The sequence below is a fragment of the Coffea arabica genome, chromosome 10e, assembly GCF_036785885.1.
Source record: "Coffea arabica cultivar ET-39 chromosome 10e, Coffea Arabica ET-39 HiFi, whole genome shotgun sequence".
NCBI lineage: Eukaryota > Viridiplantae > Streptophyta > Magnoliopsida > Gentianales > Rubiaceae > Coffea > Coffea arabica.
The window spans coordinates 9,726,563-9,737,113 of NC_092328.1; the positions used below are offsets into that span (position 1 = coordinate 9,726,563).

General features: G+C 32.9%; 1 long non-coding RNA gene across 2 annotated transcripts; it reads right to left on the reverse strand.

Annotated features, from left to right (window-relative positions):
* Positions 1 to 404: 404 nt before the first annotated feature.
* On the reverse strand, positions 405 to 10,284 carry LOC140015510 (uncharacterized). 2 transcript variants are annotated; one of them, XR_011822150.1, is made up of 3 exons: positions 1,490 to 10,284; positions 1,268 to 1,330; positions 405 to 622 (listed from the first exon to the last, which is right to left on the reverse strand). It is a non-coding gene; the product is annotated as an uncharacterized lncRNA (long non-coding RNA). The 2 variants fall into 2 exon arrangements; XR_011822151.1 differs by having other exon boundaries at positions 4,739 to 10,282.
* Between the last annotated feature and the right edge of the window lie 267 nt (positions 10,285 to 10,551).

Consider the following 10,551-nt stretch of genomic DNA (forward strand, 5'->3'; position numbering starts at 1 on the left):
ATGGTATCACGGGGAGCACTCACGAGGTCTCTCGCCCGGAGGACTATCACTAGACTCACCCTGTCCGGCCATCCTACACCAAAAGAGCAATTAACCATAAATAAGTTTAAAGGCCATAAACAAAGAACCTTCAAATCGAGCATTTCTGTTACTACCAGGCTAATTCAAACCTAGGCTCTGATACCACCAGTGATAGCTCCACCTTCCCCTAAGGCGAACCAAAGGGGTTAGCGGACTGCCTGCCCAACTCTCGCCAGGACTAACGGTGCAGTTAGAGCGATCTATTGCGTTCCGAAACTTACAAACGCGCGTAAACAAGTCAAAATGGCAAAATAACCCAAAATAAAAAAATTAAATTCGGAGTCGGCCATGAATAGTAACCGACCCGTCAGAACCCAACCAAAAACCAAGCCAACGTTCACATCTTGAACTTTAGTATTTACAATTCAAAGTTGCATACAAAAGTATTCAAAAGTGGATACATGTATGGTTTGCCAAATCAAAAGAGAAACAGACCCAAAATTACATTTAGGGTTTCAATAAATGAGCTATACAAAAGATATGTCCAACTAGCTCATTTCGGCAACCAATTATCAATTGCAGTCCAAAAGTAGTTATTTTCCTGTAAGGAAAATAAAAGGAATAGAGTGAGCTAATTGCCCAGTGAGAATACTACCCAAGCAACAAAGTTCACATAGGCATAAAGCTTTTCATTTCAATTCATCAAAAGTAAGCCAATGCACACGTCAATATTGAGGATAAAAGGATACGGGTGGCTCTCAAGAGCCCTTTTCCTCGTTTGCATTCTTGATCGGATCTCATTGACTCTCCGTCAATGTTCAAAAGTAACCAACCGTAGACTCCACTTTACTTCCATTCCATCCACATAACATCCCCCTACCGGGCCCGAACTCCAAACACTTGCACTGTGGTATTACTCGAGTATATCGGAATCGAGAGTCTCTCTTACTACAAGATTCCATATAACACTTTCCCCAATGATCATTAATTGGCACGACCAAGCCCTCGCCGGCTCGATTCAATCAACTACCAATGGGGTTGAGCTCAAAGATAACAATTGTAGTCGTTGGATACTCGTTCAATCGACACCAAATCAAGTACTTTCATTTCATGTAACATTCCAATAACAAGAGAAACAATAAGTGAGAGTGATAAAGTACGCTCTCACTTCAATCAATTAACATTCAACTCATCAAATTCAAGTATCAAAGCTATATAGTAACACATAAGTGAGTAGTACACTCACCAAGCTTGCAAATGGTGTTTCATGCACTTCCGTCAAAAGAACGTCGTGAACCACCGTCACGCCCTAAAACATGCAAACAAGTACAATGAGACTCGATAACGAGTTATAAACCAATGCCAAACACGACCCCAATAGGGTTCCATAAACATATACAAGCATTAGGGAAAACCAGAAAATCCGGAAATGCAACTAGTTGTAACCCTGAAAAAAACAGTTTTCGACCTCATTTTGCGGTAATGGCACCAAAGGCACTACGATTATCGGATGAAGATCCAAGACCCACCGTTTCGAAGCTAAGAGATAGGGCTACAATATTACAGAAGGTCACTCAACCCAGTTTCGAGTATAACCAGGTCAAAAATGCAAGATATTACACCAGAACAGCAAAAACAGATTCACAGAACGCATTCTAGTGCAAACATCATAAATCAGGCTACCTAAGTCCAAATCCAGAAATTCCAAAACCAACTGAAAGCTAAGAAACAGGGCTACATTTCATCAGAAGGCCTCAACAACCAATTCGGAAGCATTCCTAACCAAAATAACCAATTACAGAAGCAATTCCCAAATTCGGGTAAAACCAGAACAGCAAGGGTAATTTCGACTTTCTCAAGTTACGCTACTCCGATTGACCTGAAATTTTGTAGGCACCTCTAAAATATCATTCCCTACAACTTTCATGTTTTAAGCCAAGGCTAATTCAGCCTCTAACTACGAGCTACAAAACCGGGCAGAATGTTATCATCATAAACCCTAACTTTCCAAGATTTCTTCCAAAACAGAAATTGTTTGCAATTAACCACTTTTTCCACCTCATAGAGTCCTTAAACATCATTTCCAATCATCATATATAGCCACACAATTATGTTCATATTAAAACAGAAAAATTCCCAAAAATTATAAAACTTCATCAATTCAACCACAAATCAAGAAATAATCCATAATATTGCATCTCATACTACCACTAAGCATGATTTAAGCATCAATAAAGGGAGGAGAGTGGTTCTTCACAACTCACCTTAGAAACAAGAGAGAGAGAGCAACAAGTCCTCTTAGCTTTCCAAATAACTCCACACAACACTTCACTATCACTCCCTTAAGTGGTTTTATGGAGCAAAATCAAGGTTGGATGGTTGAGTAAGTTGATTGAAGCAAGATTGAAGCCAAAATCTTGAAGAGTTTTCTTTCTTTTGTTGCTCAAGGAGCTCGGCCAAGATGAAGAGAAAATGGTGAATTTTTGGTTATTTTTTTTGATTTATTTGGTCAATGGTAAGAAAAGGAATAGTAGTCTTACTTAAGGGCCAATCCAATGGTGACACTTGTCACCTCCATTAATGCAAGTCTATCACTTTGTTTCCTCTCATACCAATCCAAATTGCAACCTCTACTTATCTTTTAACACCCGGTAAATTAATTCCAGTATCCAAAACTTAACCTAGTTGGCCGAATTTTTCTGAACTTTTCGCTCTAGTGGGTCCCACATCCGGTATACGCTCTTAATTTCTCAAAACCTATTCGATACTAGAAAAATCATCTAAAAACTATATCTTCTCCTTAAAAATATCTAGAAATTTTTCCTACTCACGAAAATGCAGAAAACAAGCCATGAAAGATAATAAAACCTAGAAAATGGGAAAAATTACGGGTTCTCACAAAAATCTCTGCATATTAATCCTTCTTTCTCATGCAATTAGAAACCCAATTTAATTGAATATGGTGTGGAGACCATTTGTTCCTTTTGCTCTTCCTTCTCAGTTAAGAATTCAAGATAATAAAATCCTTTACAATTTAAATGGAAAAATTCATCTTGTGGCTTTAAAAAGATTCAAGACCTTTGAGCCTTCATGGTGCACCTTGTTATGCTCTAGTTTAGTTTGAGGTTCACTAGTTTTATTTTCGATATTTTAATTGTTTATTCTAAATTCTAGTTGAGGATCATGATAGCTTTGCCTCTTCTACTTTGACTAATTTAAATAGTTGTCAAGAAATTAAGGTGCTACATGGATTATTTTGGAACATGAAAGGTGAACTCTCTTAAGTAGTAAGAAAGCAAAACAAGAGATTGCAAATAGAGGCATTGGCAAGTTTGAATGCTATTCACCTAAGCGCCCAAAATTTTCTAGCACTGTAGATTGCTGAGGTCTCATTAGTCATCTTTCATATTACAACCCACATTTCCTAATTCCTTCATTTTATACCTTATAATATTTTCTTGTCAAAGTTCACTGGGAAAGATATACTTAAAAGAGCTCATAAATGGCTTTTGCTTGTACAAGAGTTTTTTTTGTCTTATCTTATCTTTTTTTTTTTCAGTTCAATTCTAGAAATGTTTCTAACTTTGCTTTTCCAACTATTTGGCAGTTCATTCTAGATGCTACAGGCACTATGACAATTTTCTATCTGGAAATCTTAGGAATTTATGGACCCTAAATTGATGAAATGGGTTTTGATTTTTCAAATCTTTGGCTCCTGATTTTTTGAGTCTTTGACAGTTTCTTACTAGTTTGTTGGGTTTTCTGTGTTCCCAGTCTCATCAGGATTGTTTTGCAATAATTTTTATGGGTTTTGGTCTTGATTTGACTGAAGAGATAGAGGTAGTGTAATTGCTGATTTATGTTCTTTTGGCAGCTCTATAGCAGGAATCAATATATATATATATATATATATATATATATATATATGAAAGTAACTATTTTAATTAGAGTGTTTCTCACTTGTATGTGGTAAGCCTAATTGAAAAGAATTAACGGGTTATGGGTCATTTGGGTTTTACCCATATTGAATATTATATTATATGTTTAAAAATTATCCCTAATTTTAAAATAAATTTAAAAAATAACTAATCTTATTTTAATGATATCTGTTTTCTATCAAATTATCACATATAATTATAGTAAAACCTTTTTCAAATCACAATTATTAAAATCTTACATATTCTATAAATTACTTTCTTTCACTACCATATCGTTGATTAGTATACAAATTATTCATCATTGCTTCCCTTAATTTTGAAATAATTTAGTGTAAAAAAGAAAATTAACTGTTACACAGACAGAACTACCAATATTGTTGAAAACTAAATATTTGCTGGATCTTTCTACTTAATTAAATGTGAATATATAGTTCTAGATTTATGATCATTATAAAAATTTAAATTATCTAAAATAATATTTATAAAAGAATAATATCTACCAAGTTTTTGATATGGGATACGTTATTTGATATATACTATCATATTATAGTGAAAGTATGTAAATAATTTTTAAAAAATTAGTAAATAATTGAACATTTAGAATACATTAATTTTTTAAAGTTAATATGAATGAACATGTAGGATTGTTGTTAATTTTCATATTTAAATTACTCATATTTGTGTGAATTCACAATAAATAAAAATAGACCGTGGTAACGCACAAGCAAAATTCAAGTTGTAATCTAAACAAAAATTTAGATCCAAAGTATAAATTTTACTATATATTCCGCTACTGATCAGTGGCAGCTGGTGGCAGACACAGTAGTTGCCGACGAAGTCACGTAATTGTGGAGCATTGCGGCCTGGACGTTGGTTGACGCCATGGTTGAATGCTTCCCAAAAAAGATGAAAACTAAAAATAGAAAAGAAACTAGAAGAAAAGTAGTAGATGATGCTCTATGCAATCTACATCGTTTCACTTTTGGGCCATTGGTCATTTCAGTGGCACCGTTTTAAATTTCTAGCGGAAGTTATTCATAGGGAGGTATTTGTTATTGGATTAATCTTTTCTACACTAGTGCATACATTGTGTAGAAATTATGCAAAATTTAAATTTCAAATCCAATTTTTTGCATACGTGTCATAGATTCAATAGTCAAAATGTATACATTGTAAGTGTATATAAGATTTACTCATTGTTATTTGGCTAAACAATAGGGCTTGATTGGTAATATGGTCGAACTTCAGGGGAAGTAAATGTAATTAATCCTTGTATTAAATATAATTTCTTTTTTTATCAATCAACTCATATCTTTTCTTTTCTAATCATCTTCAACCACGTTCTCTATTCCTATTATTTATTTGAGTATTTATTGCCATTACTAAAATTTAGACAAAGAATGACCTTCACCTTCAAAAAATTCATATACATATATATCAAGTCCATTAAAATTGTATAAACAGTAATTCTTTCCTAAAATTTTCTATTAATTTTGATGCTCTCTCCATTTAAATTCGATTTAGGCCAAAGTAATATCATATAAACATGGGGTTGTAAAAGTTCTCCCAGATTATTTTTCCTTTATATTTTAGTTTTCAATAATTTTAGAAAATAATAAGTTCATCATCTATTAGTTTGCTTTCCAAAATTCTTTTTAGTAGTAAAAGAATCAAATATTTAATTGCACTTATTTTCTAATATATCTCCTTCACTCATAGTTGACTTACCACCATTAATTATAACAAACATAATTGAATTACAATATAAGATTCTATCCCAAACTGCTAACTGCCAAGCATAGGATTTGTTTCTTAAACCTATCAATGAGAAAAAAAACTAATTGTTAAGTTTTTTTTAGTATAATCGAGATCTCTTATTTACACTCCCTCTCTCATATTACCCCCTTCACCTCTCTACCCTAAACAAATTATTAAATTGTTATAAATTAACTATTTTTAATCTATTTAATTTCAATATTTGCATTATAATAATTATATTAAATTTTATAAAATAGCACTTTTGGTTCTTTTATAATAATTTTTGTTCAAAAAAGTAAAAATTTTCGAGCATGAAAAGTGCCTATACAAATGCATGAGTAGGGATAACCGGAAACTATAAAATACATTCGGTTTAATTTGACTCATTAAAAGCTTGAATTATATAATTAATTGAAGTTGACACCTGTCACTTATATATTTTTTATGGGATAATTTTAGAAACCTCCCTTGAGGTTTCTAATGATTTCAGACAGTTCCTCTCACATTTTGAAAATTACACATACCTCCCCTAGAACATATGTTTGGATTTCACCCATTCATCCCTCTACCCTAAACTAATTATTAAATTGTTATAAATTAACTAATTTTAATCTATTTAATTTCAATATTTGCATTACAATAATTATATTAAATTTTATAAAATAGCATTTTTGGTTCTTTTATAACAATTTTTGTTCAAAAAAGTAAAAATTTTCGAGCATGAAAAGGTGCCTATGCAAATGCATGAGTAGGGATAACCGGTAACTATAAAAGACATTCGGTTTAATTTGACTCATTAAAAGTTTGAATTATATAATTAATTGAAGTTGACACCTGTCACTTATATTTTTTTATGGGATAATTTTAGAAACCTCCCTTGAGGTTTCTAATGATTTCAGATAGTTCCCCTCACATTTTGAAAATTACATATACCTCCCCTAAAACGTAGGTTTGGGTTTCACCTTCATGATGTAATACCAAAAAAGTTATATGAATGCCCAAATTTGCCCTCAGCTAAATTTTCTTAATATGAATAATCATTAAAAATTTTTAAAAGTCAAGAATGCACTTGTACACTACCAAAATTATGAGTTTTATTGTTTAGCCAATGTTTTGATGTTTTTCATTCCAATGGTTTTCTACATCCACCCAAACTTTCAAACACTTGTCACTTCTTTTTCTTCTGAACAAACTCTGTTTTAGATGCCAAAATCCACCGTCGTAATTTTTACCTTTACAATTTTTACCTCTCTATAGATTTCTTCCATATATTATCTACCAAGTCATTAATTATCAAACTCACAATCCTTACCTTTTCCCCACTCAAACGGCCAAGCTCTCGGTTACAAAAATTCTTCTAACCTCTACTCTCAGCATTTGGGTTGGTCATCTAAATCAGCCCACATTTTTTTCTCAAAATTAACACAATTTTATTGAGAACAAGTTGTCGCGCCCATTTTTTCGCGATGGAAAAGAAAAATAAAGTGTGAGGTTTATAAAAGATATGATTTTATTTTTAAACAAGTTAAAAGGGACCTAGAATGGGACTTAAAAAGAATGCGACAATTTGGGTCCAAAATTTAGTCTAAAAGGGTTTTTAAGAAAAAACAGGAGTCGCCACTTGGTATGGAGTTTTGGTGTACCAAGTCACCCAAAAAATAAAGTAAAACAAAATAAAACCCTTTTTGACAACTCCAGGTCTTTGAAAACAAGAGAAAATGGATTCGGGAGTCACGGTTGAAGAAAGGGAAGGCAAAGATTCGATTAACTCAAATCTAAGGCACCCTTTCAACCTAGTCTAAGCTAGTTGCGAGGTTTAGTCAAAATTTTCCTAATCTAACCCTTAATTTATCACATTTGGATGTTTTCTATATGAATGCAAATCTAAAAAATATCGCAAGGGACAACATGTTCATTCAAGGGTTTAATTGAACCAATCGCATTAATTGCGAAGGCCAAAATGATTCCTTGAAAGTGTCACGAGTATGCAAATGATGAAATAAAAATAAAAAAAAGAAATTAAATTATATACATATATATATGTGATCAAAGAAAAAGAGAATGCAACATAAAGGGTACGGGAGACAAAAACTCGTGACTTAGTTTTCTTATACAAGGATTAATGGGGTATTTGAACTAAAAAGTTATAATCACCCATTTCCCATGTTTGAAAAATAATTATCCTAACATGAACAAGCAAATGAACTAGCTTAAATGAGATGCAATTCTAAATGACATGATTAGTACCTATAGAGGGTAAGGGATAATATAATAGGAAATATCATGCAAATGAGAAAAGATCCTAAAAATGAAAATATGCATGAAAATGTAGTGAATAACACACAAAGATGAATCTAGCGCAAGATAACCTAAAGGGTCTAGCGTTGGACTAACCCATTTCTAAAAATCCTTACTAGCGTTGGACTAGCAAGTAAGCGGAGGGAGAAACCACAACTAGCGTTGGACTAGTGTGGTGACGCCATGCATTGGCAATTCATAGTGAAGCAAATAAAGTATAAATTAAAACAAATAAACACATAAGAGCACGTAACACATAACACGTAAGCATAATATCTAGATGCCAAAATCCTAAGAAAAGCGGATAAAACACATAACACATAAGCCACATAAACACGCAACCTATCTATTACATCGGGGAGCGCCTAACTACAATCTAGGAGGGAAAAATATAATAAAACAAATCAAATTATCTTATCTATTACATTTTTGAGGTATTTAAATGCCTCTCGAATCATTAAAAAAAATTAACTAAAACATATATAAGAAAATTTGAATGAATATTTAAATCAAATAAATAAAGCATATAAAAATATATAAACACATAGGAACACATAGGAGCACATAAGAGCACGTAATTGACATTGAAATAATAAAATAGGAGTACCTCCCGTTTGAAGTGGTGACTAAGTGGAGTCAAATTATCCTATTTATACTCACAATGAACAAAAGAATCATGGCACCAATTTAATTGAAAAAATAATAATAATAAAAGTACTAAATTCACACTAATATGTCAAACGTAAATAAATTTAAGAATATTTAAAAATTACAAGTTAAACATACTCAAAAGTAACATAATTAGCTATTAAAAAGAAGCAATCATAATAAAGAGAGTCAAAATTCACTAGGGACTGAATTGCAAAAAATTGAAAACTTTTGGGGGACAAAAATTATATTTTCCAAAGTTCAGGGGTCAAAATTAAATGAAAGATAAAATTCAGGGACCAAAATGCAATTAATATAAGGACCTACATGAAAGAAATTTAAAATGTTCTGGGCTGCAGTGAAACTACTCAAAAGATCAGGGGCCAAAGTGAAAAATCGTAATAAGATCTTCTTAAGAAAACAGGCCACTGGGCCATTATTTTATTTCTTTGGGCCGGACACTACCTAAGCCCAACCGAAAGTCCAAACTAAAACACACAGGCCAGCCCGTCTTTTATCACTCAAACCCGACCAAAAGATATGGGCTCCAGTCTCTTAGCCCAACAGAAACCCAAGAGAAAAATAAACCAAAACCCATTTCCAAAAACCCAACCAAAACTAACTCTTGGCCCATCAGAAAAATAAACATCAGCCCAATTTCCTTTTTCTTTTCTTTCCTTCTTTTCTTTCTTTTCTTTTCTTTCTTTTCTTTTCTTTCTTCTTCCTCACCGTTTCTTTATCTCCTTCTTCGGCCAGCTGAAGCTTACTTCAGTTGGCGGCCATGGTGGCCGCAGGTGGCGCCACCGCCTCCGGCGGCGGTCGCCGGCGGCTTCTCCGGTCGCCAAAATTTCTCAAAATGCACCTCCCCACTCCATTTTTCGCGTAGGTTCCATTTCCGGAGTTAATTTTTACAAAAGATAATCCGAAGGTGGCCGAAAGCAAAAAGTCAGTCCAGTTTTTTTATTTTTTAAAACACTATATCTTTCACCAAAAATCACAAAAATTATACCATAACACTCCTTGCAACTTCTACAATACAACTATAATCTTAATTTGACAAGAAAACAACATAAAATGGCCAAAATAAAGCAAAACAGCCCCTAAAATTCTTTTTGGCATTTTTTCAAACTATTAACATGCATTCACAATAAACCTTTCCTTTTCCTAAATCCGGTTCATGCCATTTCCAATTTTTGAACAATCCAACAACAACAATGCAAAGCAGCAAAAACAGGAGAAAATAGGCAATTAAATATGAATTTAATGTGAAAAACAAAACGGAAAAAAAAAAGAAAAAAATACCTCTAGGATATTGCAGTCACTTGATTGAGCTTTGTGGTGGAATTCCTAAATTCCAATGGTCTGACCGCTAGTTCCCTTTCTTCTTTTATGGCTTTGTCTGTTGGGAGCAAAGAAAGGTCCGAGAGATGTATTGGCTTGGAGTGTTTTTGTTGAGAGCAAAAGAAAAGGCCGAGAGAGTGTCCCTTCTTTTTTTTTCTTCCTTCTGCCGTTTTTTTTCCAGAGAGAGCCGAGAGAGTCAGGAGATGTCTATTGGGAAAGAAAGTGGAGCTTGTGTCCTCAATTTTGCCAAAATGATGATTTCTCAACTAATGAAAAGACAAGTCCATGGCCATTGAGTGTGAAATGGGTTAATAGTTAATTTGGTGAAACAAAATGATCAAAATGATTTTTTGATTTTTTGATTTTTTGATTTTTGTTGTTTTGTTGTTTTTTTTTTTCTTTTCGTAAAGCAAACCTGCAAAAATGAGAAAATGCACATTAAAATACAAGAAAATAAATAACTTATTAAATAGAAAAATCCTGAGAAAATATTAAAAATTGACAAAAATTTGGTGTCTACACAAGTTTGATGTCTATTAAGAGGAAC